Source organism: Salvia miltiorrhiza, chromosome 2, assembly GCF_028751815.1.
Source record: "Salvia miltiorrhiza cultivar Shanhuang (shh) chromosome 2, IMPLAD_Smil_shh, whole genome shotgun sequence".
NCBI lineage: Eukaryota > Viridiplantae > Streptophyta > Magnoliopsida > Lamiales > Lamiaceae > Salvia > Salvia miltiorrhiza.
Genome location: NC_080388.1, coordinates 5928646 through 5933617, shown reverse-complemented (window position 1 = coordinate 5933617; position 4972 = coordinate 5928646). Strand labels below are relative to the sequence as shown.

General features: G+C 37.7%; 1 long non-coding RNA gene across 1 annotated transcript; it reads right to left on the bottom strand.

Annotated features, from left to right (window-relative positions):
• On the bottom strand, positions 1-3024 carry LOC131012825 (uncharacterized). The gene is made up of 3 exons (XR_009097476.1): positions 2765-3024; positions 747-807; positions 1-240 (listed from the first exon to the last, which is right to left on the bottom strand). It is a non-coding gene; the product is annotated as an uncharacterized LOC131012825 (long non-coding RNA).
• Between the last annotated feature and the right edge of the window lie 1948 nt (positions 3025-4972).

The window sequence follows — 4972 nt, the reverse complement described above, 5'->3', positions numbered from 1 at the left end:
AAAACAAAACGGGTATCGCTCATTTTTCGTAAGGAATCATAATATGCAGAGTATCGCAGCAAAAGGCGAATCGATTATATGTATGAAGACATATAACCGTGAGTACATTGCTTAAATTCAAAAGAAAATCAAAGTATATCAATCATTAAGACTTTATCGTCAAAATGGAAATACGATAAAGTAAATACATCCTCCAACAATTCCACACCAGCACCAGACCAATCTCGCTCCTCGCTTAGTCTGCACATTTAGAAATACATGCAGGGCGTGAGTACATAATACTCAGTGGGCAAACGCCGAAAAACAAGGAAAGTGCTCTTAGAGCTATAAGTTTGAAGTTTGCCACATCTCAGCAATACACAGAAATAAGTTAGCATCAAAGAATCTGTGCATGCAGTTTTCATAATCAACATCATAAATAAGTAACTGCGCAGTTTAAACATTCATCATGTATGTACCGCATCCACTACTCATCATCAAAGGTACTGAGAAGTAGGCCTCCCTCTCAAGTACCGTGACCGGCCGACCCGAAGACGGCTCACAGTCACCTCTGTGCACAAAATCCCGCTTGAGGCAGGACCGAATTCGTCTCATCAGTAGAGGGTAACACACAAGCTTAACATAAAAAATTGGCAAGTCAAACAATTCTCAAATATCATTTATCTCAAAGCATTTGACAACTCATAATATCATTAAATCATTTTAGAAAGCTCGTACGATATACGTATACTCAAAATATTGCCCACCTGAAGTCCTTCGCTAGTTTCGGAAAGAAAACAGGCGACTTACTTCTTCGTCTCGCTCGGTCTTCAGGAATCATCATCATCATCGAAGGTTCATGTCATAAAATGAATCTCGATTAGAAACTCATTAACAAAACTCATGCCTTAACTCTTGCTCTATCTCATATTCTATTTCCTTATTCTACTCTATATAGACTCTCCACTCATCTCAAATCCTTAAGCTCAAGGATAGGTTTCAAGAAAATCATGGTTCTAAGTCTCGATTTATCTCTCATATAAGACTCGTCAAATTTTCACTCAAACACATAGGCAACACAAACACGTAAGGCACACAAGAAAACACAATCAAACATTATCAAAACATGCCCTGTTTTCACACTGACTCAACTTCAAAAATTAACCTGTTCTGACTCCGACACCTCCTGGACTCGAGACTCAGCCCAAAAGAAAGGTCTTCGAGTCTAGTTTCATATAAAAAAACGTAGAGTCAAAAACTCCAAGTTGTTTGGGATATATGACTGTTTTACTACAGTCTACCATATTCGGCAGTTTTGAGCAATCCAAAACTTTGATTTGTGAAAAATAGTAAATGTTATCACACTGGGATCAAATTTGGTGGATATCTAGCTAACACAATAAGGTTAATACCATAAAAATTTGGAAAGCTATATTACACAGGAAGCCACTGAAAATAATGAATCTTTCCCCTGTTCTCTGCAACTCTCGTTAGAAATGTGCAGTTTAAGTTTTGTATTTTATAAAAATAGTAAATGAAGTTCAAATACCTTGAAATTGTACAGGGGTGCTCAAGACTCATGTCGGGACTTGCTATAAAATTTTCAAAGCTTTTTGACATCGACAAACCGTCGATCACAGTAGGTCAGTAGGCCTACGAAAATCACCAAAAACTCATCTCAAACTCTTAAATGCTCAACTCAACATTCCTTCAAAGAAAACTCATTAAAGCTCATTTTAAACACATATAACACTAAAAAACATTCAAGCACAATATAATACTCATCATACTCAAATTAACTCTCCTCTTTTACATTTTAACTCAAATCTCAAGTAAAACGTTTCAACGAACGCATCAATTCAATTCTCTTTTCATTCTCATGCTCAAAATCACTCCATCATTCATTAATGACCTCATACATCATATAACTCATTTCACACATATAAATTCCTTTTATCAAATAAACTAAACTCTAATGAAACTTCATGTATCAACATAAAACTCTTTATAAAACGTGACAAACTTTCACATAATGGTCATAAAGCAAAATAGACCTCATTTAATCAATCATCGACTTCTCAAATTATGAGAACTCAAAAACTCTCATAAACTAACTCAAGTCAAAATTTTACTTAGCCAATAAAAGACTTAATCAAACATATTCAAACACTAATATCATGCTCAATTGCATATATCTTAAGCTAAATCATTTAATAGACACATAGACAAGAAAGTCCCAATTTTTATCAAACTAAACTCTTTGAAATTTTATAAACACACATGGATCTTTAATCTCATCATATATCTATCAATTTTAATCATTTAAACTCACATATACTCCATCAATTTACAAATTAGAGCATAGATACACATAGCCCTAATTTTAGTAAACTAACTCATATCAAAATAATCAATTGACATCATATACTCAATTTACTCCATCAATCATCATCATATATATCTCATGGACTCATCTACATCATCAATTCATCATTTGAATCATTAACTCAAAAGTTCCCAATTTTGGGTAAACTAAACTCCATCGAACTTTCACATCTCTAAGCATATACTTCACAACACCCATCAATCATCACCAAACATCATATAAAACTCATTTTTCACCCCAAATCAAGAAAAGAAAAAGAAAGTTTTTTGAAGGGGTGAAGACCAAATTTTCGAAAATTTAGAAAAAAAATGAAGGGGGCGATTTTCTTGCTTCAAACTCTCAAGAATACTCACATACAATCTCATACAAGTCTAATCTATGAATATAGAGATCACTTACCCAAGTTTACACCAAATATCAAACTTTCTCTCTCTAGTCTTGAAGCCAATCTTCAAGGATTCTCTTGAATTCAAGTTGATAGGAGGTGTTTAGGTGGGATTTTGTTGGTGATTTATGTGTTTGGCATATTTTGGTGAAGCTTCGAAGGTCTCATCTATGGTTGACAATGGTGGAAAGTGAAGGAAAGTGAGAGATGAGGGAGAGAGAGAGAGGGCCGAAAATGGTGAGTGAGGGAGAGAGAAATATTTTGTGAGATATGTTTTGATCTTGCTAATCTTTGGAATATTTTGAGATCTTATGAAATATTGGGCATTTAATGCCTTGATCTCTCTCACTCTAATCTCTACACTTCTCTCTCTAATCTCTACACTTCTCAATAAACACACTCTCAATCTCTACTCTCTCAATCTCCACACTTGGCAATTTATGGCATTTAATCATATGGTAGAGAAATTAAAATAAAGTGTGAGAAGGGTGATTAAATAATAATCACAAAAATTATGGAAATATTACTCATTAATAAAATACCATAGCATAATTATTCATGTGATCAAATAAAATAATTATAGCACTAATATTAGTGCACTCTCTTAATTATAATATTCCTCTTCGTAGGAAAAATAATTTAAAAAAAATATTATGCTTGGAAAAATTTCCATAAACCGGCATCATTCGATTTGTTGGTAAAAATAAACCGCACTTTCTTTGGAAACTTAATCAAAAATCCAAGTGCTAAGGTCTCAAATAAAAATCATAGTAACTTGGTCATAGTGACACACGCAACAAAATCACATAATCAATCAGTCACGTAAAATCACATATCATCACATCAAAGCAGTCGGCAAACACAAACAAACTAGACGTCTCTCAGACCGACTCAATTCATCGAGGTTTCTCACTCTTTCTTCCTCGACTCTATTTCCAACTCATTATTCCTATCTTCTTAATAGGACAGTCAAACTCTGATAATTCGGTATCCGGTAATTCTATTCCCGGTAGTTGGAAATAAAATAAAGTCTCAGCTCAATTCAATCAGCATCTCTATCTCAACTCATTTCTCAAATCTCATCACTCAAACTCTATCATTGGTTTGTCCACTCATATCTCTATTTAAAGATAATCTGTCTTATCTGCTCATAAAAAAAATAGTCTCGTATTTCGACATCTCAGTACTCTCAATAGTGTTAAGACACTATCTCACAACATGAGGAAAAGTACGGGGTGTTACAACAGCAGTGGGCTGGTTTGAGTTTCCCGCCTCCGTGGGGGTTTGAATTTATTTGTGCAAGAATAAGGGAAACAATTTTGGCCAAGAGCAGTCCAAAGGAGGGGCATTTGATCCAAAGGCGAGAGGGGCTCTCGGGCAAGATGCGGCTGAAACCGCCTGACGCACGTCACATCAAGTGACAGTTGTCAGCCCTACCTCCAAAACCCTAAAACCCCTACCCACGACGTCACTACCCTAAACCATCCAACTTCCCATAATCACTACCCCTTTTCTCGGCCTTTATCATACAAAACCACCACCCCACCACCATGGTTTCCACCAGACCAAAGAACAAACTCAGAGGAATCCCCCAAGGCACAAAAATTGACCTCACCGGAGAAAGCCCCACACCATCAAAATCTAAAACTTACGTCACTACCCTAAACTATCCAACTCCCCATAATCACTACCCCCTTTCTCGGCCTTTATCATACAAAACCACCACCCCGCCACCATAGTTTCCACCAGACCAAAGAACAAACTCAGAGGAATCCCCCGAGGCACAAAAATTGACCTCACCAGAGATAGACGTCCTAACCCTCGGCACCGATGAACAACATGCAGTCGCAGGCGAGGGCAAGTCCACATCGGAAATGGCGAAGAAAAGCGAAGAAGAGCCGTCTAAAAGGAAGCAGACTCCCTCCGCCCCGAAGAGGAAGAAGCCGGCAGCCGAAAAATCGGCCACGCCGGCCGAAGGTTCGTCAAATGAGAGAAATGAGCCTTCAGGTTCAGTGCTGCAGGAGGAACAGGGAGAATCCGGTGAGGAGCCAGATGAGACACCGGCCAAAAGAAGAAGGAAAGTGATGGCTCTGACCCCAATCCAGATGATCAAGGGAGAACCGGCGTCCGCCCCGAGAAGTAGGAAGAAGACGACGATGGGGATTGCTGTGCCCAAGATCCCAGATATGGAGTCGCTGGAGCCTTTGGGCGTAGTGGGAAGG